This window comes from Helianthus annuus, chromosome 2 (genome assembly GCF_002127325.2).
Source record: "Helianthus annuus cultivar XRQ/B chromosome 2, HanXRQr2.0-SUNRISE, whole genome shotgun sequence".
NCBI classification, from domain to species: Eukaryota; Viridiplantae; Streptophyta; class Magnoliopsida; order Asterales; family Asteraceae; genus Helianthus; species Helianthus annuus.
This window is the reverse complement of record NC_035434.2, coordinates 140,759,253-140,768,458: the sequence shown is the minus strand read 5'-3', so window position 1 is coordinate 140,768,458 and position 9,206 is coordinate 140,759,253.

The following is a 9,206-nucleotide window of genomic DNA, read 5'->3' as shown; positions in this document are numbered from 1 at the left end:
ATATTTAATACTATCATCAATAAACGTGATGAAGTACTTATTTTCACCTCTTGTGGGTACCGCTTTTAAATCACAAATATCAGTTTGAATTAAATCAAGGGGTTCGGTTATTCGTTCAACCGATTTTGATGATGATCTTGTAAGTTTGGATTCAACGCATGTTTCACATTTATAATATGAATCAATATGGAATGTTGGTATACAATTTAAATTGATTAAACGGCGTATTGAATTAAAATTAACGTGACCTAATCTACCATGCCATTTATTCGAATCAGAAAACTCAAGCATATAAGTAGAAGTAGTAGCAATTTTAGTCATGTTCTTCTTGACTGCCATTACATTCAATTTAAACATACCATTTTGGGCATAGCCCTTGCCTACATACATTCCTCGTTTAGTTAGTACAAATTGATTGCTCTAAAAAACTAAACGAAATCCAAACTTATTAAGCAACCAACCCGAGACTAGGCTCTTGCGCAAGTCTAGGACATATAAGACGTTGCTTAAAGTGAGCTCCTTCCCTGAAGTCCACTTCAAAATCACCATTCCTTCACCCTTGATGTCCGCGGTGGCTGCATTTCCCATGTACAGCTTCTCATCTCCCGCAAGCTCTTTGAAGGTGGTAAAGAGGCTCCTGTTTGGGCACACATGACGGGTCGCTCCCGTATCAACCCACCATCCTTTTGGAGTGTTGGTCATAGCATTGACCTCATCCAACATTGCGGTTTTGTCGGAAATCATTGCCACCAAAGGCATTCCGTCTTCATCCACCATGTGCGCACGCTCACGCTTTGGTTTCTTGCATTGGTTAGCCCGATGCCTTGGCTCGTCACAGTTGTAACAAGTCCCTTGGAACGTCTGAGGTTTCTTTTTCACAACCCCTTTCTTCGGTCCAAGTTTGCTAGCCTTTGCTTTCTGTTTGTCCTTTTTCCCCTTGCCCTTCGCGCCCTTAGAGGATTGCCCATGCTCAACCAGATTTGCGCTAGCACTAGTCTGCGCAAGGCTGCCTTTTTGGGCAATTCTATTGTCCTCTTCAATCCGAAGACGAACAATAAGGTCCTCTATAGTCATCTCCTTTCGTTTGTGTTTAAGATAATTCTTAAAATCAACCCAACTAGGAGGTAACTTTTCAATCATCGCTGCCACTTGGAATGTCTTGCTAAGTGTCATGCCTTCTGCAAAGATGTCATATAGTATAATTTGGAATTCTTGGACTTGATTCTTAACTGTTTTAGAATCAACCATTTTGAAATCCAAGAAACGGGCTACCACAAATTTCTTTGTGCCAGCATCCTCCGTTTTGTACTTCTTGTCTAAGGCATCCCAAAGATCTTTGGAAGTCTTGACATTGTAGTACATGTTACCATACAATGCATCCGAAAGCCCGTTTAACACATAGCCTCGACAAATGAAATTCGAGTGCTTCCAAGCCTCTACCGCGCTCAGAGCCTGAGCGCTGGTCACCCCTTCTGCAGGTTGGGGAGCGGTTTCAGTTAAGAATCTCGCAAGGTTCATGGTGGTCAGGTAGAAGAACATCTTCTGCTGCCACCTTTTGAAGTGTAGACCCGAGAACTTCTCGGGTCGTTCAGCGTGATTAGCCACTATGGACGCTCCCACAGTGGTGGCGTTAAGGGGGTTCCCGTCACAACATTCGTGTTGTTAACGTTGACGGTTTCGTTCGAGATTCTGAAAATTAAAATTTAAAATTTTAGTAAAAAGGTCTGTTTTACGCAAAAACAAAAGTAAACTAATAAATTTTAATTTTTACCACAAATTTTGTTGGTGCATATGTCTTTCGACTTCGTCTTGTATCGAGTCTTGTATTAAGAATGTTTGATCAGGGCACGTAGTTCAAGAATATAGGTGATTTAGGTAATTCCGTGCGAAATTAGATTTCTCTTGGAATCTAATTTCGTTTGGAACCGGTTCATGCGAAATTAGAATAGTATAAATACCTTTGAAGCGAAATCATTTGTAACATTCATGATTCCGGTACTGAAGTGCTGCCGACGTGTCTACTGATCTGAAAACTTGTTATATCAATAAAACAAGACAATTAAGAGTGAAACTAGCTGTTTTTCAAGTCAATTCATCTATTTCCGCCTTTTGAATTGATAAGAGCTCTTCTGAACGACTCGTTTGGGTCACAAACCGATCCTACAAGTGGTATCAGAGCTCAGGAGGAAGAGTTCTTGCCAAAACAACCATAATTTCTGACTTCTCCACCTTCTTTTTAAAATTAACAAGATTTAACGGTCAAAATGGATTGAATTTCACACATGTCATACGAAATAGTGCTTTAACGAATCCTTGAAAGATTTAGACCTTAATATGATCTAAAATTGATAAAATCAGTAATTTCGCTTGAAACACAGATCGAAAATGATGACGTCAGCGCTATTTCGTACGTAATTACCAGCTTGATTTCAAACAAAATTACCTAATTTCGCCTGAAATTTATAATTTCGCATAAAAGTGTAATTTCGTTTGAAGTGTTCCACACGAAATTAGCTAATTTTGCTTCCAACTGGAATTTCGTTTGACAATTTCACACGAAATTACCTTATTTCGCTTGAAATAGTTAATTTCGCTCCAAATTGTTATTTCGTGTGAGTAATTTCGCGCGGAATAGCAATTTCGTTTGAAAGTGATATTTCGTGTGAGATCTGATTTCATTTGTAAGACCTTATTCGGCACCAAGTCTGATTTCGCTTGAGTTTGATAATTTCGCTCAAAGTGATTTCGTTTGAACTCATATTTCGTGTGAACTATGTTGACTTTGTGTTTCCATTTACAGAATCATGGAAGAGGAATTCTACAATGCGTTTGCTACACCAGTTGCACCAGTTACAGCTACTGAAACTTTGTACAATGAGAACGAGACAGGAACTTACCAGAAACCGCCAAAACTCATGTACATTGAAGATTTTAAGGGATGGCAGAATCGGTTTGAGAATTGGGTGCAAGCTTATAAGTTTGACGCATGGTGTTTGTTTTGGTCAAAAATTACCGAAGCAATTAAGTGATCAAATTAGTTAAGTGAGGTAGTGTACTAAGAGAATGTGTTCAAAAATATGTTAATTGAGTTATTTGCAAAAACAGTTTCAGGATACGGCTCAGGATATAGAGTCGTATCTGTGATCAAACAATGAGCAAAAAAGTAAAGTAAATGACACGAGATGTACGAGGAAAGCCCTTGATCAATTTAGATCGCCGGCATAAAACCTCGGGAGCTGACAATCGCAGCTGCCTTGTTCTTCTATTGCTTCAAATATCAGGATACAATGCAGGATGTGGTGCGGATCAACTAAGTGTTACAATGAGATTTGAATACAAGTGTTTGTGTGTAGTGGTTGCTAGCAGCTAGAGAGCAAAAGTGTACGGAAGTGTTGGTGAAAAAGTGTGTGTCTTAAACTGATCCACCACATCTATTTATAGTAAAGATAAACCAACAAACTATCCTAAACTTGCGGGATCCACCAGATATTCCCTCATTGAACGTTGTAGACCTGGTCTTTCGGGCTCAACGTCTCTTCTTCAACAAATTCGTCCGAGTCTTAAGGAGAAGAAGTCCTTTCGACCGTTGATAAGTCTTAGTCTTCAACCTGCACGTGGTTAATTAACAAATCTCAGGATATTACCCAAGATGTCAGTAATATCCTCTTCCAGCATCCTGGTCACAAGCGAACAAACAAAGGCAGGATATTGGTCAGGATATGTATGCTTAGAAAATGACCCATAACAATTGTCCCCAAATATATCTGTTGGTGTACCAATCCAACGGATATATTTCGAAAATCTTGTCTCGCAAACCGAGGCACTTATGATGAAATGACGTTTGAGGTGACCTAGTGTAACTTCCCACACTTCTTTTACACTTCACCCACTATATCCAGCCTATAATTAGCTGAGATATCTCTCATTACTTTCATTCTTCTCCAAGCAATTTTCAGGTACCCATCCTCTCTCTCACCTTCTTCTTTCTTTGAATTCCTTATTATTTGCTTGATATTCCTCATGGCATCGCGAACAAGATCTCGCCCGAACGATCCAATCCCAACCCTCGTGAGCCAAAATCTCATTCGAGAACCAGAAAAAGAGATCTGCTCTTTTAACAATGCCGATATCGCCGCTTTGAAGGACTCCGGCGCTTTTCCCACCGGAACTGTCATTCGCCCTTTCGATCAGGAAGTCCGCTCAGACGCGTCATCAAATGAGTGGGTTTGCTTCTTCGCCTACCCCTTTTCTTTAGGACTCCGGTATCCATTTCCACCCTTTATTTCTCGTTTCTTCGAGCTCACCGGTCTCAGTTACGCCCAAACCATGCCAATGGTCTGGCTGGTTTTGATGGTGCTTGACAAAATCAAATCTCGCCATTGCCCTAACTTGTGCATTGAAGACCTTCCCATAGCATACCGATTGAGATCTCATGGAAATAGTCGTTTTCTCTTGTTTTCCACTTCCAAAAATCCCCTAATACTTAAAGCCACCAAGAACGAAGATCAGTGGCAATGAAAGTTCTTTTTCGTAAAGAGGGACTCCATCGACGGGGGTCTTGACCTGCCAATTAGTTGGCTAACCAAGGGTCGGATCTAGGGTTTTAGAAGCACCCCCAAATATATTCTTAACTATATTCTGACTGATATCCTATTTTTCATGCAGCGAATTTCAGAGACCTAGCACCCCCAAGTGCAGAATCACAGTCCAGGATCAAAGAGATTTACCGTCTTCCTGCCTCCGAAAGAACCTTCTCCCTATCTCTCACAAGCTCAAGTCAGAAATCCAGTTCAGAAATGTCCAGTAAGTATAGATGAGCAATTTGACTATAAGACATAAATGACATAAATTAAACATTTCTCCCTTGACACAGTGCCGGTCATCAACCTCGAAGGCTTCCAACTTGATGAGTTGGACAGTTATTCCAGCCTTGCACCCATCAAACAAGAAATCAACCCAAAGCCAACCAACACTCCAAAGCCCAGCAGTTCAAAGACCGCCACCGTTCCCAAAGCTCCTCCAGCGTCCAGGACCCGGGCCTCCAGCTCCCGGAAGAGGAAGGAAGCAGATCATCCTCCTACTCCCCATGTATTCCCATATGAGGATCACGGGTTCGTGGATTCCAGCAAATTCATGACAGGTTTCCTTAATCAGGTTAGTATCCCGGCTTATATCCTTCATCATATGCTGATTATAAATGTTAGTTCAGGCTGATACTTGTTTACCTACCTTACAGGGCCTCGAACGCCTGGTATTTCTTTACGAGGACGCATGTGGCTCGAACGTCATGTTGGAGAGCCAACTGAAGAAGGCTGAGGCTACCATCGCTGACCAAGCAGCAATCGCCACCGCAAAATCGGAACATTATGAAGCCAAGTACAAGGCCATGACTCAAGAACATCAGTCCACCGTCCAGAAGATCACCTAAGAAGCTCAAGCCAAGTACGACGCAGCCCAGGTTCAACATGAGCAGGATATGGCCTCATACCGGGAGAGCCTTAAGAACTCAGTTGTCATCTCCCTCTTCCGGCCAGGCTAAAAATGGCATATGAGGCCAAGGCTTTGGGCTTTGAATGCCCTTCCTGGAACATCAAGGTCTGGGAGATGAAACTGAAGGATCTTGGTGGCAACCCCGTGGAGCCCCCCTCAAAACCTGCTGCAGAGGAACCCACTAAGGTGACCGAGAAGGTAGGTGATGCTGGTGCTACGAAGGATGCTGGTGGAGACGCTGCTGATAAGGCTGGGATGAATGCTGGAGAGGATGCTGCCGGAGAGGACATGATGGAAGAGGGAGCTGCCCCTTGAAAGCAGCGAAGTGGGCGATGATGGATGTTTATGCCTAGGCCGGAGCCCACTTTTTAAATTTGATGGTTGTGATTGTCTGAACAATTTACTTTTCCTGCTTTTGAACAATTCACATTTCCTGCACTTAGACAATATGATGACCAAAGGTGGAGGGATCCTGAGTTTGAGGACGAAGCCCTTGGTTATCAGTTAGTATAGTTATTTTGAACAATATAACAGTTGAAGGCGGATGGGTCTTGGTTTGAGACGAAACCTTCAATCTGTTAAGTAAATCTAGTTAAGAACTTATTGTGTTTTTGGTGGATGGGCCTCGGTTTGAGGTGAAACCAAAAGCACAACTTTTGACCTGTTAATAATATAACTATCTTTTGACTTATTTTCTGTTACTTTGCATTACTTAGTGTAACCCTTAGCTTTGCAAAAAAATTCATACTGTTATCTTATAAAATATCCTGATCAGTATGCTAAGTAATATATCATAAAACTCTTTATTAGATAGAATTTACAAACATCGCTTCACTTTGTAGAAAGTTTTCGATAAACAACCAGTTTTTAAATGATCACAGTTCCAAACTTTCATTAGTTTCAAACACCTTAATCAAATATTCTGAAAAAGACTTTGAGAATATATCAGGATACTTGCCCTTTCTATAGAACATAATGTCACTAAAAACCTAAACGATGTTTACAAAGGAAAGATCATACCAGAAATAGGATATAAACCTATTACCAAACTTCAATCCCTTTTCCATTCTTCCCATAAAGATGTCCCCTGTGCAAGGTACTTAGTGCATTAGTTTCAAATCCTATCTTTTTAGCTTTTGCACCACCACCTTAATGGGAATGTCCCCTTTGTACAATGCCTTCAAATACTTTAGAAATCTTCTGAATGTCAGTTTCCATTGTTTAGGCAATTTTTTATGTCCAAGGGCAAAACCCAAAGGTGTACTGGAGATAAAATCCTTATATCCTGGGGAAAATCCCAAATTTTCATGCGCTACAGGCGGGAGTGTATAAACTCCAAGACTTAGAAAGGTGAAAACCTTTAAACCTTAGAGAGTATGAAAATACCCTTTCGTGAGAGAGGGTGATCAATCCTCATATACCTTTAGGATTCAGGATATAGCCAATACTGACGAAATTGTCAGCCACTTTTACATGGACTGGTCCCGCCACCTTGAACTATCCCTGAATAACTTTGCTCCAGTCAGGGTGTTTAAACCCAATTCGGAAGAAAGGTGAATACCTTTAAACCTGTGAAGGGATCAGTATCCCTTAAACGTGAGAGAGGGGGCGAATCCTCTAATCTTTCGAGTTATCCTGAGCACATATCCTGGGGCTACATCCTGAAACATATCTTGCAAAACAATTGTAAACTAAGGTGGGTGTTAGCTTGGCTAACACCCCTCCGATGCTTAAGTCAGTATTGGGTTACCAAGAATAAATTAAACCAAACATATTTAAAAAAGGTAGAATTCATACCATCCTGAGTTAGAAATTAAATTCTAAACTCACTTGAAATAGAGCTTAAGGTGTATAGCATTCCAGGACCTTGGTAGCATATCCCCCTCCATATTTTTGAGTCTGTATGCTCCTTTTCCTGCTTCTGATTCAACCTCATATGGTCCTTCCCATTTTGGGGCTAGCTTGCCATCGGCAGGATTAGTAGTATTTTGAAAAGCCTTTCTTAGCACCCAATCTCCAACCTTAAACCTTCTGGTCCTAATGTTCTTGTTATATGCCCTGGATATTCTCTGTTGATATGCTGCCATCCTTAGCCTTGCCGCATCTCTTTTTTCATCTATAGTTTCCATGGTTGTAAAACAAGGTTTCCAAGGCCAAGTACTCCCCGAGTAGTCGCTACAAGGCAGGTTGCCGAGGCGACTTTCTTTGACTCCGCTAATTACGAGGATTCGGTCAAACGCGGTCAACCTCGGCCAGAATTGGATCTAGTAGGTCAACTCGGGCCTAGTTTGACTTAAATAATAACATAACATAATTTCTATGCCCATCATATTAAAGAATGAATATCATTTTCACGTATTTTGTTATAAATATTAGTAAATTTGTGTAATCTGGCATATAGTTAATCTCCAAAAAGTAATTTCTTTATAATTTAACATGTCCGAGTACTCCCCGAGTACTCTCCGCCTAGACCGAGTACTCTCAACTCCCTGGTCGACCGACAAGGGAGCGCCTAGCGACTTTTGCAACCATGATAGTGTCTAAATCTTGACACAAGGCTTCAGGATTCTGCTCAGGATCACTTAGGGTAGATCTTACAGTGGCCATTGTCATTTCTGTCGGGATTACTGCCTCTGCTCCAAATACTAAGGAAAATGGAGTTTGCCCAGTAGCATTCTTCACAGTTGTCCTGTCAGCCCATAGGACAAATGGTAATTCTTCTGCCCATCTTCCCTTCTTAGCCCCAAGTCTCTTTTTCAAATTGTTGACAATTATCTTGTTTGAGGATTCTGCCTGCCCATTTGCTTGAGGATGTACTGGAGTGGATGTTATCATCTTGATTCCCCAACTCTTGCAAAAGTCAGTAGTTCTCTTGCTTATAAACTGAGATCCATTGTCACAAATGATTTCAGCTGGTACTCCAAACCTGGTCAGGATATTTCTCTTTATGAAGGATACTACTTCTTGGTCTCTAACTTGGACAAATGCTTCAGCTTCAACCCATTTAGAAAACTTTTCCTCCTGGAGCTTTTGGCAACTTTCCTACTATGTCCATTCCCCACTTCATGAATGGCCAAGGGGAAGCTATAGGATATAATGGTTCAGCCGGTTGATGCAATATGTTGCTATGCCTCTGGCATGCTTCACATCTTCGAGCGTATTCTGCAGCATCTTTCTTCATTGTCGGCCAATAGTATCTATCCTGTTCTCAACACTTTTGAGAACAAAGATCTGCCCCCAGTATGGTTACCACAATCCCCTTCGTGTATATCCTAAAGCACTTCCATAGCCTCAGGATCCTTCAAGCATCCTAGGTATGGACCTGCAAGAGATTTCTTATACAAAATATTATTTATAATGGTGAATTGTGATACCTTCATCCTAAATGCCTTAGGACTTTTGTCTTCAGGAATGTTTCCTTCCTTGAGATATCTTATGATTGGAGTCATCCAGGATCCAGTATCCTTCTCATGATCATGACCAGGATCCAGTATCCTTCATCCTAAATGCCTTAGGACTTTGGCCAAAAATTACCGAAGCAATTAAGTGATCAAATTAGTTAAGTGAGGTAGTGTGCTAAGAGAATGTGTTCAAAAATATGTTAATTGAGTTATTTGCAAAAACAGTTTCAGGATACGGCTCAGGATATAGAGTCGTATCTGTGATCAAACAATGAGCAAAAAAGTAAAGTAAATGGCACGAGATGTACGAGGAAA